The following is a 12,500-nucleotide window of genomic DNA, read 5'->3' on the forward strand; positions in this document are numbered from 1 at the left end:
ACATCCATAATGAGCCCATAATATGTGTCACTCTAACAACATCCACTGGTCAGATTTATTTAGTTGACACAATAGACACATCAAGAAAACCTCACACTGCTGAATATCTTCTACAACTTGTACAAAATTCGATCAAGAAGACTGAACAAGATTTTGGTTGTCACATTGGAAGTGTTGTGACAGACAATGCAGCAAATATCACCGAGATGAGAAAACTCTTGAAGGAATCGAGTGAACCTTTGCATACCGTCCTCACATACGGCTTATACTATTCCTTGTATACTTTTGGCAAGTCTATATAACACTGCTCCTTATATTGATATGCTAAAAATGTCCTTTAGGAAACAGATCGCATATCAGATAGTAATCCCACAAAGTTCAAAATCTATATAAAAAAAATCTATTTAAGTAAAATAAATCTGATTTAAATGAACAAAAAATCGATTTTTTTTTACATATTTTTTAAAAAGGTAAAAAAATAAAAAAAAAATAAAAAAAAAATAAATAAATCGTCAACCCTGATGTCCACTAACCTCATACAATAATACCTGTTAAGTCCGGCTAAAATTAGCCTTTCAAAGGACAACAGTGCCTTAAAAATAGTTTCTTATTTCACTATAAAAGTTTATATTAACTTATACTGCATTGAATAAGTCAATAATTGATGTATTAGTCCAATATACAATGTTATGTTTCTAGTTTTGATATATTTGTCCAATATAAAATGTTAAATTACAAAGAAAGCAATGGCCTCCGCTAGCGGGCCCAGGGATCTGGGTGCGCACGTCCTGTGTAATAATAGTCCTTGATATATATATATATATATATATATATATATATATATATATATATATATTTATTCAACCACAAACAACTTATAATACCATGCCATCGCAATCGAGACTGAAGAATCGCTCGATGGAGACATTTTGTTGGAAATTGAAACGTGGACGAGCCGAGGATTCGAACCCACCTAACCCGTAACAAAGTTAGTGACTTAAACCAATGCGCTATCAAGAGAGATATAAGTTGAGTACGATTTTCTTATATTTGTATGCTCGAATTACATACATCTACACGAAATATCGCGTTCAACCCACCTCCGCTATGATATTGCATTTAGATAGTATGTGCACGTGGGATAGATTATACATCTACACTGAATGGTTCCCAGCGATCAATTGATATTTTTATTCAACCACAAACAACTTTTAATTCCATGCCATCGCAATCGATACTGAAGAATCGCTCGATGGAGACATTTTGTTGGAAATTGAAACGTGGACGAGCCGTGGATTCGAACCCAGCTAACCCGTAACAAAGTTAGTGACTTAAACCAATGCGCTATCAAGAGAGATATAAGTTGAGTACGATTTTCTTATATTTGTATGCTCGAATTACATACATCTACACGAAATATCGCGTTCAACCCACCTCCACTATGATATTGCATTTAGATAGTATGTGCACGTGGGATAGATTATACATCTACACTGAATGGTTCCCAGCGATCAATTGATATTTTTATTCAACCACAAACAACTTTTAATTCCATGCCATCGCAATCGAGACTGAAGAATCGCTCGATGGAGACATTTTGTTGGAAATTGAAACGTGGACGAGCCGAGGATTTGAACCCAGCTAACCCGTAACAAAGTTACAGTGACTTAAACCAGTGCGCTATCAAGAGAGATATAAGTTGAGTACGATTTTCTTATATTTGTATGCTCGAATTACATACATCTACACGAAATATCGCGTTCAACCCACCTCCGCTATGATATTGCATTTAGATAGTATGTGCACGTGGGATAGATTATACATCTACACTGAATGGTTCCCAGCGATCAATTGATATTTTTATTCAACCACAAACAACTTTTAATTCCATGCCATCGCAATCGAGACTGAAGAATCGCTCGATGGAGACATTTTGTTGGAAATTGAAACGTGGACGAGCCGAGGATTCGAACCCACCTAACCCGTAACATAGTTACAGTGACTTAAACCAATGCACTATCAAGAGAGATATAAGTTGAGTACGATTTTCTTATATTTGTATGCTCGAATTACATACATCTACACGAAATATCGCGTTCAACCCACCTCCGCTATGATGTCTCCGCTATGATATCTCCATCGAGCGATTCTTCAGTCTCGATTTCGATGGCATGGAATCAAAAGTTGTTTGTGGTTGAATAGAAATATCAATTGATCGCTGGGAACCATTCAGTGTAGATGTATAATCTATCCCACGTGCACATACTATCTAAATGCAATATCATAGCGGAGGTGGGTTGAACGCGATATTTCGTGTAGATGTATGTAATTCGAGCATACAAATATAAGAAAATCGTACTCAACTTATATCTCTCTTGATAGCGCATTGGTTTAAGTCACTAACTTTGTTACGGGTTAGCTGGGTTCGAATCCACGACTCGTCCACGTTTCAATTTCCAACAAAATGTCTCCATCGAGCGATTCTTCAGTCTCGATTGCGATGGCATGGAATTAAAAGTTGTTTGTGGTTGAATAAAAATATCAATTGATCGCTGGGAACCATTCAGTGTAGATGTATAATCTATCCCACAGTGCACATACTAGCTAAATAGCTATATCAATAGCGGAGGTGGGTTTTTTTACTGTTTGAAAGCGATATTTCGTTGCGTAGATGTAATGGTAAATGTAAGTACTTTCTTGCAAATTAAAAGAAAGAAATCGTAAATCTATAAACATTTATATCTCTTCTATTAGATAGACGCATTGTGTTTGTAAGTCACTCAATGTCATTACTTTTGTTAAGGGTTAGATGGGTTCGAATCCTCGGCTCGTCATCGTTTGCTTTATGTCTTCACAAGTAGCGCTGCACAAAAGTAGTTGTGTCATCCATCGAGCGATTTTCTTTCGTGTCGCTCGATGTGCGATGGCATGGAATTAAAAGTTGTGTTGTGAGTTGAAATAATAGTATACATATATATTTATTATATAAATATAATATATATATGTGTTTGTGTCGTGTATGTGCATATATTAGTTATATATACACACACACACACACACGCTCTCCATAATATTGATATTTAATAGTAATATTATATATGTATATATATATACAATATGTTTATTATATTTATATATATATATATTTATAAATATATATGTGTGTGTGTGTGTGTGTGATGTGTGTGTGTTGTGTGTGTATGTGTGGTTGCGATATATATCTATATACATATAAATATAAAATTTTTTATATATATATGCATATATATATATATAACTTCAACATATTATATATTTATGATATATCTATATATATAATATATATATTTATATATGCGTGTGTGTGTGTGTGTGTGTCGAGATTGTGTGTGTGTGTGTGTGGTGTGTGTGTGTGTTTGTGTGTGTGCGTGTGTGTGTGTGTGTGTGTGTTGTGTGTGTGTGTGTGTGTGTGTGTGTTGCATATATATTATATATATATATATATATATATATGTTATACATTTATATGTAGAATATATGTATGCAATACATATTTATATATACTTAGGAATATTTATATATATATGTATATATATATATGTGAATATATATTCTATATACATATAAATATATAATATGTATATACTATTTTATCAACCACAAGACACTTTTTAGTTTCTAAGCCATCAACATCGAAAGAAACCGTGACGGCACCATGCAGAAATTGAAACGTGGTTATGCGCAGGAGGTGTACTTGATACCTACGGGCCAGCACGTGACTAGTGCTTGTAGATGACTTAATCTCTCTGATGGTTGATGTTTGTGTAATGGTCTAAGTCACTACAGTACATGGTCACGTGCTCAGCGTCCGTAGGTTCGAGTCCTCGGGCATACCACGTTTTGCATTTTCTGCATGTCTTGCTTCCACCGGGTTTCCGATGTTGATGGCCTTAGAATTAAAGTGCATTGTTACTATTTGGCTTGTTTTAAATATAAATGTATCTCTAGTCAACTTCGAGGGAACCTTATTTCAGTGTTGTAACATATTTATCTATATTTATATATATATATAGATATATATATATATTATTATATACATATACCATAGTATACATATGTTGTATATATATATGTACATACATACAGTACATACATACATTCATTATATAATATAATATAGTATATATATATATATATGTATTTTTTAATTTTTATATATACATACATATATTAATATATATATATTTATATATATTATATACTATATATTTATATATATATATATTATATAATATATATATACATATCATAACTAACACCACAGTCGGGCGAAAGAAAGAGTTGTGTAAGCTCGAAACTATATATTTCGCTTGTGCTAGAACTAGCTATCATCTTCGAGAGTTTAAGTACAAAGTAAAGGAGGAATTTACATGTCTTAAATAGCAGCCTCCTTGCAAAGGGAAGGCGGAACTTGCGAAAATCACAGTTAGAGGTGTTAGGCCTCGGGTTTGGAATTTGTACTTTTAAAACCCGATGCTAACACAATGCTATTGAACTTTCACCTTGCAGGCTTTTTGACAAGTTCTTGGCCGATGATAATCATAATAAAGATTTATTATGTCTTAAAGGCGTTCTTTTGAACAGCATTTCCACTTGTTTCAAGGGCAATAGTGGTTTATCCAAATGTTACCAACAGGGTATAGAAGAATTAAAAAAAAAGTAATATCATCATCACTAAGGCAGATGAAAGGGGTTAAGTAGATGTTTTAGACCTAGACTCGTACGTTGATAAAGCCGTGGATCTTCTGAATGACAATAACACATACGGAAAACTTACCAAAACCCTGTAAAAGACATGGTTGCTTCTTTTAATAGACAAGTTCGTAAGATCACCACTAGTGAACATGTCTCTAAACTTAAAGTTTTCACTCCTAAGCTGTCTTATTTTGACAGTCTCCCCAAGCTACATAAAGAAGGTGCCCCAATATGTCCCATCATCTTCAAAAGGGTCCATGCACTAGCAAACTTTCCAAATGGGCCGAGTTTTTTTTTCACCATTTGTGGGTATATTTTCCAACTCCCATTTAAAACATTCAGTAGATTTCATCCAGAAAATTAAGGATATTAACATTTCGGGCCGTAGTTTTATTAAGTCTTGACATTGTTTCTTTATTTGCGAACATTTGTATTGGTCATGTTTTTTCCTTTCTAGAAACCAAGCTACAAGCATTCCAAGACAAAATCCCACTTCCGGTTTCCAAAATCATTGTGCTTGTACACACCAGTGTGTCAACTAAAGTTTTTTCCTTTCAAAATTTGTTTTTTAGGCAAAAGTTTGGCTGTAGCATGGGTTCTAACCTTTGTCCTGTTCTGGCTAATCTTTAAATGGAATACTTCAAGATTGTTCTTCTTCCAAATTTTTTTTGAAAACCCCCTGTAATGATTTGGTTCAGATATGTTGATGATATTTTCACTCTTTAGTATGAGAATTGGGGTCCCTTTGTTTGCTTTTTAGCTAAACTCAATAATTTAACAACTAATATAAAGTTCAAAGCAGAATAGGAAAAAGATGACAAAATCTCCGTTTTAGACACCTTAACCATGAGGACTGGGAATAAGCTTGCCTTCACTGTTTTCAGAAAGAACACCCATTCAAGAAGTTACCTTCACTTCTTTAGTCATCACCCAACTCACATTAAAAGAAGTGTAGCTTCGTGTCTTTTTCTCCGAGCCTTCAGGACTTGTAGCTCCTAATTTTTAGAATATGAATTAACTTCCATCAACCCCCAATTAGGAAAATTAGCTTACCCTCACTGGTTCCTGGATAGTCTTCAGCCAAGCCAGAACGAGCTTTTTCAATCCCCCTTACACTAAGCCAAAAGAGAGACAAAATCCCCTTGTCATTCCCTTTTCAGAGTCCATTAGTTATTCGTTCAAATTTCTTTCCAAAGAGAAGGTATATTTAATTCATAAGTACCTTAAAACTGTTAATAATTTTTTTTTTAATGTTCACCAGAGGTTGAGAAAAGATCATATCCGAGGTGTTTAGTCCCTTCCATGTAGAGATTGTAACCTTTCGTACATAGGACAGACGGGTAGAGACCTAAGGACAAGATTGAATGAACACAAGAGGCCGATTAAGTATGGTCAAGAAAGTTCAGACGTGTTTCAACACGTAGATAAATTCAATCACCGGATGGACTGGAAAATATCCGACCTTATAATCTGGCTGTGGATTCATAAGGAAAATTGTGGAATCCACATTAATTGACTATTTGCCCACAATGAATATTTCCAAGGGTCAGTGGGCCCCAGACATAATATTAGGATTATTCATCGCCAAACAAACTGTCAACAAGTTTCCTCCCCTCCCCATGACCCGACCACATGTCATCATTTGCTCAAATAAGGGTTGGGGTAGTGAATTTTTTTCTTTTCCAAGGTCCCTTTACTTTGTACGAGGGTGTTTTCTATATATATATATATATATATATATATATATATATATATATATATCTATATATATATATTTATATATATATGTGTGTGTGTGTGTGTGTGTGTGTGTGTATATATATATATATATATATATGCGTGTTTATATATATATACATATATATATGTGTATATATATATATACATATATATATATATATATATATATATATTATATATACATGAGTGGGACTATGTCGTGGCACATAGGTAAAATAAAAAATCACACTGGCGGAGAAAGTAAACAGATGAAGAATAGATTTAACTGTATATTTCGACCACTCTCTGTGGTCTCTTCAGCAGATAATTACATAGTATACAAGTAAGAGTTATATAGTCGATATAAAGTGATACAAAGGGATCATGAAAAGGTGGCTCAAGTAACTTTGCCTTGGTAACGATTGCTGTCTTCCAGGCTATCTACATTGGGTAAAAGTTTTCTATTTGCGAGAATGTTGTTAAATTATTTAATTTAAGTAATAAAAATATTGCTGTTTTCTTCCATGAAACCTGTCTACAGGAAATATGTATGTATGTGTATTTATGTTTATATATATATATGTATATATATATATATATATATATATATATATATGTATATATGTACAGATATGTATATATATGCATAATATATGTATATATATAATATATATATATGTGTATTTACATACTAACTTTCATTTCATAAATTTCTGTTGATAGTTGAAATGAGAGGTGGGGAAGATGATTACATCTTTCACTCCTGCCCCTACTTATAAAGGTTCTCTGAAACATCTATTCTGTGAAGTTGTTAGAATTTCTGATGTAACTTTCTAGCTAGGGAAAGTATTCACTGGAAAAAAAAAACTATTGTGTATATTGCGTATATTGTCAAAATATTTCCCCTGCCTTGTATATTTAGGTGAATCATAAGAATAGAAAAATGAATAAGGTAAATAGAAAGATAGAAAGTAGAAAAGAAATATGCAGTTGACATATGGAATATCAGTGTGTTTGTTTTGTTTATCTTAACTTCTCTTGCGTTTCGCTTCCTCCTCTACAACTTTTAATGGAAAAGGTAGCATTCCCATGGGAATTCAACGAAAATAGATTAATCGACTGACGTCATCTGTTTAGCAGCATGTGCTGCAAAATAGCTAATATATTTGACAGGAATGTACAATGATTTTAACTTAATTGAAATGATGAAGCGGTGTCGAAAATGAATTGCTCTGAGGTCTTAATTTCTAAGCTTGTTATCCGTGATATGTGCGTCAATTTTCAACAAGTTTGTTTTTATGTGTACGCGTAACTGAATCAATATCTTTAACATTATTCAGAAGATGTAAATCACTTATCAGATTTGAACAAAGGGGGCTAATTACTTGTTAGGAAGTTTCAATATAACTTTCGTTTTTTTTTTTTAACCTCTTTTTTTGCTCCTCTTGTCTGTTTCTCATACACTTCTTCCCTTCTCCCTTCCTTCCCCACGTTTCGCGTTCTCTTTTCCCCTTTCCTACCTGTCTAATTTTTTAAAGATTTTCTTTCTTTTGCTTATATATCTTCCCTTTGTCCTATTCTCTTTATTCAATAACTGTAATAGACACTCTCCTTTCTCTCTCTCTCTCTGTCGTATGTCTGTGCATTTCCTCTCTTCCTTATCTCTCCTCCTCATTCCTACCTCTCTCTTCCGCTCTCTCCTCATACTCTTTCTCTCTTTCTCTCTCATTGTTTCTCATTCTGTCTGTCTGTCTGTCTGTCTGTCTGTCTGTCTGTCTGTCTGTCTGTCTGTCTGTCTGTCTGTCTGTCTGTCTGTCTGTCTGTCTGTCTGTCTGTCTGTCTGTCTGTCTGTCTGTCTGTCTCTCTTTCTCTCTCTTTCTCTCTCTCTCTCTCTCTCTCTCTCTCTCTCTCTCTCTCTCTCTCTCTCTCTCTCTCTCTCTCTCTCTCTCTCTCTCTCTCTCTCTCTCTCTCTCTCTCTCTCTCTCTCTCACCCTCCCTCTTTCTCATCCTCCTTTCTTCTTCCCTTATTTTCTTGTCTCATTTCTCTGGGTATTAGTATATAAAATTTTGGTCCATTTACATTTTCTTTTTCTTTTCTAACAAAATTCCGCCATTTATTCCTTCTTTTGTCCATCATCCCTCCTTTGTTCCAAAAGTAGTCGTCATGTCTGTGTGCCTGTGGACATCCACGCAATTTCATTCGCTTGATTTTTCACGTATCTCATATTTATACGTACAAGAGGGAGAGGGAAAGAAAGAACGGATAAGGACAGCGAGAGAAAAGAAAGAAAAGGGGGAGGGAGGAAGAGGGGAAGAGGAGGAGGTGGAGAAGTTGGAGGCGGGTTAACATCAAGGGAAAGCTGGAGAATGTCGAGGCTGAAATGGGTGAAAGACTGTGGGGGATGGGGTAAGTGTAGGGGAAGATGGGGGATGTCGAGGGGGAAATGGGGTAAAGCCCAGAGGGAGATAGGAAAGTCTAGGGGGTGATGGGGGAAAGGCTAGGGGGAATTGGGTAAAGTTTAGAGGGAGGTGGGTAAAAATCTAGGGGGAAATACGATAACTGCAGGGGAAGATGGGGATGTCAAGGGGAGATAGGGAAAGTCCAGGGGATTTGGAGAGAATTCCAGGTGGAGATCGGCAAATTCTAGGGGGAGATGGGCAATGTATAGGGAGAGATGGGGAAAGTATAGGGTGGGATATGGGCAAAGTCTAGAAGGAGATAGCAAAGTCTTGGAGGAGATGACAAAGTCTAATGGGGAGATGGGCAAAATATAGGAGGATATTTGGAAAGTATAGGAGGTGAATGGGCAAACTCAATGAGGGAAATTGGCAAAATCATGTTGGAGATGGGCAAAGTCGAGGGGGTGATAGGTAAAGTAAGTGGTTGATGGGGAAAAGAAAAGGGGAAGATGGGCAAAGTACAGGGGTAGATGGGCAAAGTCTAGGGGGAGATAGGCAAGGTCTAGGGGGAGATGGGCAAATTTTAGGGGAGATGGGCAAAGTCTAGGGAGAGATAGGTAAAATCTAGAGAAGATGGGCAAAGTCTAAGAGGGAGATGGACAAAGCCTAGGGAAAAACGGGCAAAGTCTATGGGGAGATGGGGAAAGTCTAGGGGATATGGGCAAAGTTTAGGGGGAGAACTGTGAAAGTCCAGTGGGAGATAGAGGAAGTCTAAGAATATGGGGGACAGGCAAGAGGAAGTAGAGGAGGTGCAATAATGTAAAAAAAATATAATAAAATAAAGATAAATAAATAAATAAAAACATTCTAGGAACCAAAGAAAGGGAGAGGAATATTGAGCAAAGCTCCCGAGAGAAGAACATGATAAAAACATGAAAGACATGAAAAGGAAGAAAGAAAAGGGATGAAACTTAAAACAGTTCTGGTCAGTTTGGCCGAGATTGTCTCTACCCACGAAAACACGAAGTACAAAATAAAAATAGTGAAATGGAAATAAGAAAGAAAAGAATAAAAGATAAGAATGACGGTGAAAAACAAATCGGGAGAGATAAAATAGCGAATAGAAAAGAGCATATATATGTCGTACGAGAAATTAAAAAACAAGATACATTATATGTGAAAGTGAAAAGCAGATGTAAAGTAAATAAATGAACTAAGATAAGTAAAAAATCAATAAAAAACGAAGAGAAGTTAATTTCTTGTCCGAAGGGGTACTTAGAAAAAAAAAAAAAAAAAAAAAAAAAAAATCGGGAAATACACAAAAAAACATGCCATTATAAGTATTTATACACAGATATGAAATTATAAGTATACAGATAATTAACACAAATCTCAATAAGCGCATAATAGATAAATTTGTAAAAATGAAAAAATACACACACAAAAAACGGAATACCACAGTTTTAGAAATCTTCAAGATGCAAAGAAAAACAAAGACAGCTCTATGGACACGGAAGCCTGAAGGAAGGGGAGGAAAGAGGAGGAGGAAAAAGAGGAGGAGTGAGAAGAAGAAGAGGAGGAGGAGGAGGAGGAGGAGGAGGAGGAGGAGGAGGAGGAGAGGGAGAGGGGTACATAAGCAAGTCCCTCGACCGAAGTCTGTGTCACGGTAATGACACTCTGGGGGACCTCGAGTGCTGCTGCTCCTCTAGCCTTTTGTTTTATCTTTGGGTGTCGAGTGTTTCATTTATTTCTGTGCTCTGTTTGTTTGCCTGTTTATTCATTGATCTATTAAGCTATTTCTTTACCACTTTATTTACTTATTCACCTACTTATATACTTATTCATTTATTTATATCTATCCAATCTATCTATATATATCTATATTTCTTCATTTATCTTTTTCCTTGTTCATTCCTTTACTTGTGAAAGTGGATAGTTTTAGATACTTGGGTGCAAATGTGGCGGGAAAGGGAGGATTGGAGGTGTAGGTAGAATGTAGGTCGAGAAAGCAAGTAAATTACTTTGGGGATTAAAAAGTGTAATAAGAAATAGACATTTCAGAATGGATGCTAAGAAGATATTGTATGAAGCAGTGATTGTGCCGACAGCATTGTACGGGGGAGAAACATGGAACATAAGTGAGGAAGACAGAAGGGGTTTTAATGTGTTTAAGATGAAATGCCTGAGAAATATGATAGGGGTTACTATACTGGATAGAATGAGAAATGAGGAGGTGAGGAGGAGAACAGGGATGGAAAGGGAGTTGGGAGATAGGGTTGATGAAAGAGTATTAGGATAGGTTGGACACATGGAAAGAATGAGTGAAGAAAGATTAGTAAAACAGGTGTGGAAGGCAGAGGAGGTGAACATGAGGGGCGTCCTAGGAAGAGATGTATGGACGGGGTAAGGGGGGCATTGGAAAAGAGGGGAATGTCTGTTGAGGAAGGACGGGAGAGGACAGAAGATAGGGGTGAATGGAGAATAGTTGTGTATGGATGATGCTATGATGCATGAGGAGGAGTGGATGGGGGAAGTGGTTGATGGAATATGTATGAGAAATAAATTGACGCAGCCCGAACGTATTTCTACCAATCTTCTCCTGTTCTGCATGAGGAGACGGAGAGGAGGGGGTCGCCGTATTAATGAAGTGGCCTTGCTGTGGATGTGCTGTGTCTTGCGACACTGCTTCTGACTCAGGGCAGTCGACATGATGCAGGTATGATCCGTCATCCAGGAGGTACCAACATAGGAGGGAGGGAAGAAGGTGGAGGGGTGTGGAGTGTGTAGGGGAAGGAATGGGTGGGAGTGGTTTCTGTGCATTGTCTTTTAGCTACCTCTCGTGTAAGGGGGAAAAAGACCTTTGGTATATGTACGAGTATGCATGTGTATATATATATATATATATATATATATATATATGTATATATATATATATATAGAGTGGAGGTAGGTGTGGAGGAGGAATGGGATGGTTCAAGGAGGGAGTCACAAAGTGTGCAAGGATGGTGTGTGGAACAAGAAGGTCAGGAGGAAATAGAAGGAAGGGTAGTGAATGGTGGGATGAGGAAATGAAGAAGGTTGTAGAAGAGAAGAAGCGAGCTTTCACAGATTGGTTTACAAAGTAGGACGAGGGAGTCATATGAGACGTACAGGGAAAAGAAAAGAGGAAGTAAAGAAAAAGGTAAAAGGACAAAGAGGAAAGCAGATATAAAATGACGTCAGAATATGACAGAAAATTTTGAAAGTAATAAAAGATGTTTTGGAAAGAAATTAAGAGAGGAAGAGAAGCCGAATCAAGTAGAGAAGAAAAGGTAAAAGGTGCAGATGGAGAGATGATAATGGAGGAGAAAGCAGTAAGGGGAAGATGGGCAGAATATTTTAGGGAGTTGCTTAATGTGAAGGAGGATAGGGAGGGAAAGATAGCTGCAGTGGGAAATGCTAAGAAAATGAGAGTGATGAGTGAGGAAAATGGAGGAAAAAAAAGGAAGGATGAAGTGAAGGCAGTAGTTAAGATGATGAAAGCAGGTAAGGCACCTGGTCTGGATGGATGCCATGCAGAATGTCTTAAAAAAGGAGGTATAGTGATGGTGGACTGGTTGGTGAGGTTATTTAATGTTTGTTGGAGAGAGGGTAGAGTGCCAGAGGAC

The sequence above is a fragment of the Oratosquilla oratoria genome, chromosome 3 (assembly GCF_046742065.1).
Source record: "Oratosquilla oratoria isolate Oo_2021 chromosome 3, ASM4674206v1, whole genome shotgun sequence".
NCBI classification, from domain to species: Eukaryota; Metazoa; Arthropoda; class Malacostraca; order Stomatopoda; family Squillidae; genus Oratosquilla; species Oratosquilla oratoria.